Source organism: Mesocricetus auratus, unplaced genomic scaffold (assembly GCF_017639785.1).
Source record: "Mesocricetus auratus isolate SY011 unplaced genomic scaffold, BCM_Maur_2.0 Super-Scaffold_100010, whole genome shotgun sequence".
Lineage (NCBI taxonomy): Eukaryota > Metazoa > Chordata > Mammalia > Rodentia > Cricetidae > Mesocricetus > Mesocricetus auratus.
In genome coordinates this window covers 46,189,987-46,202,000 of record NW_024429194.1, presented here as the reverse complement: position 1 = coordinate 46,202,000, position 12,014 = coordinate 46,189,987, and the positions used below count along the sequence as shown (strand labels likewise).

Sequence of the window (12,014 nt, the reverse complement as noted above, 5' to 3'; positions counted from 1 at the left end):
TATCACAGAGGTGATTCCTAAGGATTCAATGAATTTATTGAACTGCTAGATAGAACAAGGCCTAGAATGTAGTTGTTGTCCAACTGATATTATATTTCTATTATCATTCTCATACAATGCTATGCAGATAAGAGCCCCTATTCCTTAGAAATCACACCAGAGCCTGGAAAAGTTAGCACTCACAGCAAGTCCAAGTCCATCTCCATATGCAACTTTGACATCTTGCATTTTACCTATAGCAAGCAAGGAGGATCTCTCTCTCTCTCTCTCTCTCTCTCTCTCTCTCTCTCTCTCTCTCTCTCTCTCTCTCTCTCTCTCTCTCTCTCTCTCTCTGTCTCCGTCACACTTGTGCACATGCAGGCACACAAACACACACACACACACATTTGCCTGGAGACTTTTTAGTTATTATTTGGGTTGTTAACTGACAGCTAGTGAGTAAAGTCCAATTATGCTGCTAAACATCTTCCAGTGCACAGGAAATTCTCCCAAACAAATAGGTGTCCATCCCAGAATCTCAGTAGTGCTGTGGCTGGGAACCTGGGTGCAGGACTGTCTCTTAAAGGGGTATTCGTGCATAAATACTTCAAAAAGACTCCTTTCTAAATGAAACACTTTACAGAAAACAATTCAAACAAGGAAATTAGTGGAGACAGGGAAGAAGATTTAAGTGTTGATTAGGAGTTTTCCTTCTGAGAAGAATGCTCAAATACAAGAAAATAAAAATATATTATAAAATATGGAGAAAAAGGAATCGGCCTGAAATACTAGCAAAGAAAATTCTCAGAAGTGGTTTGTCAAAGGAAGAAAGAAAACAAAACAGCAACAAAAACTTACCCAGAATGAATGAGTGAATTGATCAATCTATACATAACACATATTTGTAGCCTATCAGTTGTGTCCAATCATTTCATATAACATAGCTCCTATTGAGAACAGCATAATGTATTTTTTAATTAAAAATAATTTTAGACAGTAATGAACTTTGTGGTGCCATATTCATAGTTTCCCTTGTCTGCACATGGCCCAGGCCTCAGGTTAGGCATGTTTAGAACTTAACAGCAGTCTCTCTCCCTCCCTCTCCCTCTCTCTCTCTCTCTCTCTCTCCCTCCCTCTCCCTCTCTCTCTCTCCCTCCCTCTCTCTCTCTCTCTGTCTCTCTCTCTGTCTCTCTCTCTCTCTCTCTCTCTCTCACACACACACACACAAGTCAAGAAGAAGTGAGGTTATTTACTTAACTATTGACTGTGCTTTGACAAATGTGTCCCTCTTTGCTAGTTACTCATCATTCAATCTGTAAATATTACTTATTCTATTGATTGTGCTGTGAAGATTTTTTTCTTTTTACATGGCCATTAAATCTGGAACAAAGACCCATTAGTTTCTACTATAAATGACCATGGGCATTAAATACTTCCTTGTTTGAATTAGTCACTGTAGTTTATAGAAATGAAATCTAGTTGGAGCTGCGGTTTTATGGCTTCTGTCGGCCACTCTCATTTCCTACCAGTCTCAGCATTATAACTCAGTTTCCAAGCACACTGGGATGTTGTGAAGTCCACCACCTCAGTGAACTGATTGACCTTGCTGCAGTGTTAGAAATGTGAAGGCATCTGATAAATGCTGCCACTTCCAGCCCGGCATTTCTGTTGTTCTGAGTCTTAGCAGGCAGTTCAGAAAAGCATTCTGCTTCTTCATCTCCAACCACCAGTCCTGTGCCTGCTGCTGGAAATGCACCATGACTGGATACTCTTTACAATAAGAGCTTTGGAAGCAACCTGCAAGTGGTGCTTTCCAAGGTAGGAAACACATTTAAGTGCAACCTGTTTATGTTCTCATACATTGGGCTTGGAGCATCTGCTCTTCTAAAGTGAGTAATACTGTAAAGAAGACAGCACCATATATGGGTGTCAAACAAAAATTTCTTCCAAGTGTTCAATGTCACTCAGCAGGATCTGCAGAAGATGTACTAGTGTGGCGCATGGTCTGAGACTAGGTTCCTTTTGGAAGCAGAACCTGACACACAGATTTGACTTGGATTGCCCTGAGTGATGATTCCAGGAGGTACCAGGAGAGGAGTGAAAACTAGACAGACAGGGAGGCAGTAAAGGAGCTTTGGGGGGCTTAGTCGTGGTGGGGAGCTCTGCCAAACAGTGTGGACTAATCCCCCAGAAGATGCAGTAGTAGTTCTCCTGCTGCCATCTAATCCTGATGAAGGGTGTTTTCTCCTTAGAGGGGGAGGGTGTGGTAACTCTAGCACTCTGTCCAAATGAGGATAAAGGAGCTTGCTTCAAAACACTGGGACAAGCCATGATGTCAGAACCCAAAGGTACTGGTACCTTTTGTCTTTAACATTACTAAATGCCAACTGCAGCATTGTTGAGTGAAGCCTTTTCCTTGCCAGCCACTTTGGTTTTTCCCCACCAGTCACCTGGACTCTGCCACATTACAGTCCCCAAATAATACACAAGACGCTGTATTAATTATGAAACTGTTGACCATTTGTTTGTTTCTTACTGGCTAGCTATGACTAAAGTATTTACTCCATAATTGTTAATCTAAGTATTTCTCTTACCAGAGAAAAGGGTCCAGACTTCTTACCCCTATGGCAGCTACATGATGACTCCCTGTGTTTCTCCTTCCCAGAATACTCCTCGACTCCTAGTCCCACCTATCTTGTTTTCCTATTGGCCAACAGTCCTTTATTGACATATACACAGGACTTCCCCATCACAGCATGCAGTATTATACCTACTCAATGAGAAAACAGAGGTGAGTTCTTCATTCTCTACAATATTCTCCCTGATGTCCCCATTCTTTTTATCTTTCAGTTACAGTAGATCTCCACTCCTATCATCTCTGAGGCTTACAGTATTGCATGGATTCTTTCCACATAGTGACCAGGCACCTCCCCCTCTTCACAGTCTCCTTCAGACTACAGATTTATACCAAGTCGTGTATGACTGACAACTTAAAACATCTTCCTTCTTAGGAGGCAAAGCAGGTTTGCATCTTGGTTTATGATGGTCTTTAAAGATAGCTCTAAGCCTGTCTATCTGGTTTGACCCTGTTGCTTAAGAGTTTTAATCAGCAGGCAATTTTTACAGATGCTAATTATAACCTTGGATTTTAACTAAAAATGGAAATTACTTCTTCCAGGCTGCCCCGGTGAAGGACTTGGCCGAGTCAAGTGATAGGTGCCCCCTCTACAAGCTATCCCTCTCCAGTTGGCTACATCCCTCTCATCTTTTCACCCAGCAGCTTCCCTCATTCCAGCCATCCCCTGCTTCTCCAGGCTTCTGTATTTGTGATACACGATCTATAGCACACTAGAGAATGGAGGCACCATTCTCAGAGATCTTTGCCTTTAACTGCCATCCTCCATCGGTGCTCTTGAAACTATACTATCTAGTATGTAATTTTCTTATCACTTTACCAACCTCCCACCTTCTCAAGACAATAAGACTCCAGAAAAGACCTTTGTAGGGGATGACCCCGACAGCTACATAAGCTTGCATTTACTCTTCATTAAAATTGTCCGAGGTAGTATTTGCACTTTAAATCCTCTAAAAGAGAAGCAAACGTGTGCTTGAAATAGAAATTGCCAGAATAAAGAACAAGGAAGACATTTAGATAATCTCATCTGGGTGTGTGAAGTCATAGCAAGATCCAGCTTCCCATTATCTCCAAGTTGGGAGCCACCTGTTTGTCATGAGTGTCTGACGGCTGGAATGAGAAGCCAAGTTTAATTAAGTTACATGTGTGGGAGGAACATGCTTTGCAGCAGCAGTTAGATTATTAATGGACTCCTATATTGAAGGGTTCACATTTTTGAAAGGCTAATTACAATATAATTTTAGTTTTAAAATATTGCTTTGCCAAGGGTGGGAGTTGTGTCATGTATTATTAACTGCTAGTCTTTCCTTTTGGATCTTGAGGGAAATACTGGTTTGGTTATGATAGTCATTAATGTGAAGTTGTTTTCTTCTTTTTCATATTTGATAGACTGAACTCTCAGAAAAGAAAAATATGCCCCACAATTGTTAAATACAAAAAGCTGTGGTGGAATTTCCTTGAGTTTTCTTGGAGATTCCTAAGGATAAAGTCAAACGGTGTATATAGTTTTAATAAGGGAAGTTTCATGGTTTTCTGTGCAGCTTGAGGACCATGATCTTGTCAGTCATCTAATTTCAACATTTCCAGGCCTAATTTTGGAATTCATTCTACTCTTACCTGGTTTTAGATGCATAAGTAGGGTGCTAGTTGATTGTAATGGGAATCACATGGTTTTTAGATTCCACAAGCCTAATTTAGAGTTCTAGTATCCCAAACTATGTTTACTTCCTGTTCCAAACTGAATTCAACACACATGCCTCCTATTCACAGGGCTTCTAGTGAAATATCATGGTCACTTCAGTGACATTTCAGTTTTGCCAAATCAAAGAGAATGAATCTCTAGAAAAGAAAGTGAACAGTGAGTAATGATCACTTTCCATCACCTCAAAGAGCCTGAAAGAAAGTTGTTATTGAAACTGCACCTCTTCAAAGCAGACTTCCACTGGACCAGGGCTAGTCTGGAGCTGGACCAGCAAGAGCTGTCATCTACCTCAGAGCTACCCAGAACCAGACAACTCCACGGGCATCACCAGGTCAGCATTGCAATAGCTGGCTACACACTATTTGATGACTCAAGTCTCACTTTCTTACCATTAAATGGTGCCATGCTTGATTATCTTAATCATTCTTCCTGATAGAATGACAAAGGTCTTGTATGCATAGAACAGTGGTTCTCAACATGTTGGTCATGACCATCAGAAAACATGTATTTCTGATGGTCTTAGCAACACTGGTCCATGAATTTATTTTCATTGCTACTTCATAACTGTAATTTTTCTACTGAGCAGTGTCTCAGTTCCAAAGACCATCGGAAATAAGTGTTTTCTGATGGTCATGACCCATAGGTTGAGAACTGCTGGCCTAGAAGATGACCAGTTTTCTCAAGCTAATTATCTCATTTGCCTATAGCCACACTTTCTCCTGACATGTGAGTAGGAAAATTAACATGTGCAGGACCCAACAATGAGCTCAAGTCCTGCCACTTAATCCTTTGTGTAGTCACTTCTACTAAGTCCTATCACTAAGGGGTCAAAGAAGGGACCCATAGAATTCAAAACAACAACGTGAGTGAATCTCTTGTCTTGTTCAAGTGGATGGGTGTTTCTGTATGTCTAAGTGTGTGGCAGAAGCCCAGTTTATTCTCCCCTTGTCTCCAACATGTTCAAATGATACACTGTTGTTTTAATGTCCACACAGTGACTGCATTTTAATCTACTGCTACTTCAGCCAGCAATTGCAGCTCCACAGTTACCAGTCTGCTTCTCTAGCAATGGCCTGGCAACTCAGGCCACACAGCCTGGCAGAAATCCTGTTCCCCGCAGGCACTGGCCATGTCACTGTCTCGATAGGTAGATTCAACTGAAACTCTATCATTGTATTTATCAATAAGACTATAGATTCAAGTCTGGGGTAAAAACCTGCTAGCTCAAAGAGGTTGGTTGCAATTAGCTAACCTTCCCTCCTTGCTGGCATCGCTGAAAGACCCGCGCTACTGTTTTGCCTAACTAGAAAAGGCTGTGCCACTCCAAACCCCACCCTACTACTTCCTGTATCCCTCTATCTCTCCTGGATGCCCTCTGAGGCTCTATGATTACTTTCTGTGAGCTAGTTGCTAATGCAGCCTCCTGACTCACGGTTAATTTTAGTTGATTAACACAAATGCAAACTCAGGGTTCACAGTGTGATCGAATATACCCCCAACAATACAGCTCATCTGTTCCTATGCCTAGTGTCACATTGCCTCATGACACATCTTTCTTACAAGTTTCCTTAGATTTCAGCTATAATCTTGAATGGCATAATCTCACATGTTGAAGTCCTGAAAGGTCAAAACTCCTGAAGTCTAAATTCCCAAAAGATTCCTGAAAATGTAATTCTAGAAAAACAATCATTAAAAAATGCTTAAAAAGGTATATTTTGAGGAGATAGAGAGCACACAGTTCTGTGCTGCCTGTTTGCTATAGCTATGGTGTCTTGGCATGGAACCTCAGTAGAAGAAGACATCTTTTCTCTCTATCCTTCCTCTTGTAAGATTTTTTTTAATTAATATTTTTTTTATTTTCCATTTTAAATTTAGATAAGAAACAAGGTTGCTTCACAAGTCAGTACGAGGTCCCTCTCCCTTTCCCTCCCCTCCTCCCGTGCCCTCCCCCCATCCCCCCCCCGTTATCCCCTCATTCCCCCAGGGAGGGTGAGGCCCTCCATGGGGGTGTCCATAGTCTGTCATTTCATATAGGGCAGGGCCTAGACCCTTCCCCAAGAGTTCAGGGTGAGAGTGCACCTCACATTGTTCTATGGGAGTCCAGAGACCGTGTGTATACTTGGGATGGGTACTGATCTGCTGTCCAAGGCTCAATAGATTACCTAGGCCTCCTCACTGACACCCAGATTCAGGGGGTCTTGATCAGCCCCATGCTGGATTCCCAGGCTGATGCCTGGGATTCAAGAGTTAACCTTTGTCTGGTCAGCTGTTTCTGGGGTTCAACCAGCCCAGTCTTAATCCCTTTGATCATCAGTCCTCCCTCTCTGATACTGGCTTTCTTGAGTTCAGCTCAGTACTTAACCAGCCAGTAAATGAAGTTTATGTTTCCCAGACTCTCTGGCAATAGGATTGTAGGCTGGCACTCCCCAGATCTATGTCTAAAATCCATATATGAGAGAGTACATGCCATGTTTCTCTTTTTGTGACTGGGTTACCTCACTCAGGATGGTTTCTTCTAGTGTCATCCATTTGCCTGCGAATCTCATGATTCCATTTTTTTTTTCTGCTGAATAGTATTCCATTGTGTAGATGTACCACATTTTCTCTATCCATTCTTCGGGTGAGGGACATCTAGGTTGCTTCCAAGTTCTGGCTATTACAAATAAAGCTGCTATGAACATAGTGGAACAGACATCTTTGTTATATGAATGGGCATCTTTTGGATATATGCCTAAGAGTGCAGTTGCTGGGTCTTGTGGTAGGTTTATTCCCATTTTTCTGAGGAATCTCCATACTGCTTTCCAAAGTGGCTGAACCAGTTGGCACTCCCACCAGCAATGGAGGAGTGTCCCCCTTTCACCACATCCTCTCCAGCATAAATTGTCATTGGTGTTTTTGATTTTAGCCATTCTGACAGGAGTAGGATGGTATCTCAGAGTTGCTTTGATTTGCATTTCCCGGATGGCTAAGGATGTTGAGCACTTTCTCAAGTGCCTCTCAGCCATTTTAGACTCCTCTATTGAAAACTCTCTATTTAGTTCTGCAGCCCACTTCTTAATTGGGTCCTTTGGTGTTTTGGAGACATGCTTCTTGAGTTCTTTGTAAATTTTGGAGATCAACCCTCTGTCAGATGTGGGATTAGTGAATATTTTTTCCCATTCTGTGGGCTGCCTTTTTGTCTTGCTGACTGTGTCCTTTGCCTTACAGAAGCTTCTCAGTTTCAGTAGGTCCCATTTATTAATTGTTGATCTCACTGTCTGTGCTACTGGTGTTATGTTCAGGAAGCTGTCTCCTGTACCAATTCGTTCAAGGGTACCACCCACTTTCTCTTCTAAGAGGTTCAGTGTGGCTGGATTTATATTGAGGTCTTTGATCCATTTGGACTTAAGTTTTGTGCATGGCGATAAACATGGATCGATCCGCATTTTTCTACATGCCAGTCTCCAATTATGCCAGCACCATTTGTTGAAGATGCTTTCTTTATTCCATTGTATATTTTTAGCTTCTTTGTCAAAGATCAGATGTTCGTACGTGTGTGGGTTAATACCCGGATTTTCAATTCGATTCCATTGGTCTGCCTGTCTATTTTTGTGCCAATACCAAGCTGTTTTCAGGACTATAGGTCTATAATAGAGCTTGAGGTCAGGGATAGTGATGCCTCCGGACGTTGCCTTGTTGAACAGGGTTGTTTTGGCTATCCTGGGTCTTTTGTTTTTCCATACAAAATTGATTATTGTTCTTTCAAGGTCTGTGAAGAATTGTGCTGGGATTTTAATGGGGATAGCATTGAATCTGTAGATTGCTTTTGGCAGGATTGCCATTTTTACTACATTGATCCTACCTATCCAAGAGCATGGGAGATCTTTCCATTTTCTGAGGGCTTCTTTAATTTCTTTCTTTAAAGATTCAAAGTTCTTACGATACAGGTCTTTCACTTGTTTGGTTAGCGTTACCCCAAGGTATTTTATGTTGTTTGTGGCAATTGTAAAGGGTGATGTTTCTCTGATTTCTCTTTCAGCCCTTTTATCATCTGTATATAGTAGGGCTACTGACTTTCTTGAGTTGATCTTGTAACCTGCCACTTTGCTGAAGGTGTTAATCAGCTGTAAGAGTTCCCTGGTAGAGTTCTTTGGGTCATTGATGTAAACTATCATATCGTCTGCAAACAGTGAAAGTTTGACCTCTTCCTTCCCAATTTGTATCCCCTTGATCCCCCTTTGTTGTCGTATGGCAATAGCTAGAACTTCAAGTACCATGTTGAAAAGGTATGGAGAGAGTGGACAGCCTTGTTTTGTTCCTGATTTTAGAGGAATTGCGTTGAGTTTCTGTCCATTTAGTTTGATGTTGGCTGTTGGTTTACTGTATATAGCTTTTATTATGTTTAAGTATGTCCCTGTTATCCCAGATCTCTCCAAGACCTTTATCATGAAGGGGTGTTGGATTTTGTCAAAGGCTTTTTCAGCATCTAGTGAGATGATCATGTGATTTTTGTTTTTCAGCTTGTTTATATGGTGGATTACGTTGATGGATTTTCGTATGTTGAACCATCCCTGCATTCCTGGGATGAAACCTACTTGGTCGTGGTGAATGATTGTTTTGATGTGTTCTTGGATCCGATTTGCCAGTATTTTATTGAGTATTTTTGCATCAATGTTCATGAGGGATATTGGTCTGAAGTTCTCTTTCTTAGTTGTATCTTTGTGTGGCTTGGGGATCAAGGTTATTGAAGCCTCATAGAAAGAGTTTGGCAAAGACCCTTCTGCTTCTATTGTGTGGAACACTTTGAGAAGAATTGGTATAAGCTGTTCTTTGAATTTCTGGTAGAATTCTGCACTGAGGCCATCTGGACCTGGGCTTTTTTTGGTTGGGAGACTTTTGATGACAGCTTCTATTTCCATAGGGGTTATAGGTCTATTTAAGTTGCTTATCTGTTCTTGATTTAGTTTTGGCAATTGATAGCTGTCCAGGAAGTCATCCATTTCCTTTAAATTTTCGAATTTTGTGGAGTACAGGTTTTCAAAGTATGACCTAATGATTCTCTGGATTTCCTCAGAGTCTGTTGTTATGTCCCCCTTTTCATTTCTGATTTTGTTAATTTGCGTGTTCACTCTCTGCTGTTTGGTAAGTTTGGACAAAGGTTTGTCTATCTTGTTGATTTTCTCAAAGAACCAGCTCTTCGTTGCGTTGATTCTTTGTATTGTTTTCCTGGTTTCTACTTTATTGATTTCAGCCCTCAATTTGATTATTTCCTGGCGTCTACTCCTCCTGGGAGAGTGTGCTTCTTTGTGTTCTAGAGCTTTTAGCTGTGATGTTAATTCTCTGGTATAACTGTTTTCCTGTTTCTTCATGTGAGCACTTAGTGCTATGAACTTCCCCCGTAGCACTGCTTTCAAAGTGTCCCATAGGTTTGGGTATGTTGTGTCTTCATTCTCATTGAATTCGAGGAAGTCTTTAATTTCTTTTTTTATTTCCTCTTTGACCCAGGGATGGTGCAGTTGAGCATTATTCAATTTCCATGAGTTTGTAGGTTTTCTGCAATTTGTGTTGTTGTTGAATTCTAATTTTAAGGCATGGTGGTCTGATAAGATGCATGGAGTTATTCCAATTTTTTTGTAGCTGCTGAGGTTTGATATGTTGCCAAGTATGTGGTCGATTTTTGAGAAGGTTCCATGTGGTGGTGAGAAGAAGGTATATTCTTTTTTATGTGGATGAAATGTTCTATAGATATCTGTTAATCCCAGTTGGGTCATTACTTCTATTAGACCCTTTGCTTCTTTGTTGAGTTTCTGTCTGGTATTCTTGTCTAGTGGTGAGAGTGGTGTGTTGAAATCTCCCACTATAACTGTGTGGGGCTTTAGATGAGATTTAAGTTCTAATAATGTTTCTTTAACGAATGTGGATGCCTTTGTATTGGGGGCATAGATGTTCAGGATAGACACTTCATCTTGGTGGGTTTCACCTGTGATGAGTATGTAATGACCTCCTTCATCTCTTTTGATTGATTTTATTTTAAAGTCTAGTTTGTTAGATATTAGGATTGCTACCCCTGCTTGTTTCTTGGGTCCATTTGATTGAAAAAATTTTTCCCAACCTTTAACTCTCAAGTAATGTCTGTCTTTGAGGGTGAGGTGTGTTTCTTGTATGCAGCAGAAGGAAGGGTTCTGTCTTCGAATCCATTCTGCTAGTCTGTGTCTTTTTATGGGTGAGTTAAGGCCGTTAATATTGAGGGATATTAATGACCATTGATTGTTCATCCTTCTTCGATTTGCGATGGTTGTTGGTGGTGGAATTATGGGTGGAATTTCACCCCTTTGTTCTTTTGGCTGTTGGTAGAGAAGGATTCTCTAATGCTTACGTTTTTCTGGTTGTAGTTAGCTTCCTTGGGTTGGAGTTTTCCTTCCAAAATTTTCTGTAGGGCTGGGTTAGTGGACACATATGTAAGATTTTTTAAAAAAATTTATTTATCTTCAGGTACATTTTCAGCTTTGTGAGAAACCTTCCATCAAAGGAGATGGCCCGCAATGTTACCAACAACACAGATCCTTGACCCGTGAATCCCCATATATTCATTGGGACAAAGTCTGATGTGGGGGCAATCTTTTCATAATATGGCAAAATTGTGGGCTGCTCTGTGCACAAGAGCTTTGCCTTAGTCCCGTATGTGAATGAAAGAAATACCTGGCCTTCCTGCTGTAGCTGGAGAAGATGGCAGAATGATTGGTGGCCAGGTTTTAGATATTAACCTAGCCCAGAGCCAAAAGAGAACCGAGGAAACGCAAGTGTGAAACGATCTGCAGTGGAGATATATGGGTTAGTCCCAGAACACCCTTCAGTCACCTCTACTCGGTTCCTCACTTGACTTGGACTATGACTTTCAGTGGGATTATTATGACAGGGTGTACCCTTAGCATGCATTCCTCCTCCTCTATTGCTCGGGCTGATGTCTTCTAAGAGCCATCAAATGTGGATTCAGCTGAAGGACCAAACAACAGGGATTTTTTTTCTAAGTCTGGAAAGCTGAAAGGTGATGACTTTCAAGGCACTAAGAAGGAACTGACTCAGATAAAACCAAAAATGGTTTGTCCCATGGAAAGCCTGGAGAAAATGGAAAAGAGCAGTGGAAACAAGAAGACTTATTCTTCTTGTCCCGAGTAGAAACAAAGAAAGAAAAGCCTGAAGAGGAGCAGAGCAACACCTCCGTGAAGAAGTGACTAACTTGAAGAAGAGACCAACTTGAAGATGGAGTCTGAGGAGCCGCAGATGACTGCTGAGGACGGTGGCCTGCTGGACGATGATGATAGTGAAGATGGCACAGAGGGGTGACCAGCTGGAGTTGACCAAGGATGTTGAAAAAGAGGCTGAGGAAGGAGGGGGTAACAGCGGCAATGGGCAGGATGGAGTTTAGATCGTATCCCATTATTCATTTACCTGGGTGCTTGTGAGAGATCAAAGTAACAGCAGATTCTGCCCCCCTTAATATCTTTAGCTCATTCTCACTGTCCTCCCTCTCCTAATCCTTCCAGTGCTCATTAATTCATAATCACCTGGTGCCCAGTTTCATTTTTACTTCCTTTGATGCTCCTTGGTAGTTTCTTCAAGTCTTACCCTGTAAATTTTGCTTTTAATTTTGATACCTCTTGGACTAACAATAAAAATATATGGCTTTTATCAACTGTCTCCAAAATAGTCTCTTGCTAT

The 12,014-nt window shown here is 41.3% G+C and overlaps 1 pseudogene; it reads left to right on the top strand.

The window, feature by feature from the left end:
- Positions 1 to 10,827: 10,827 nt before the first annotated feature.
- On the top strand, positions 10,828 to 11,721 carry LOC110340954 (annotated as a pseudogene).
- Positions 11,722 to 12,014: the final 293 nt, after the last annotated feature.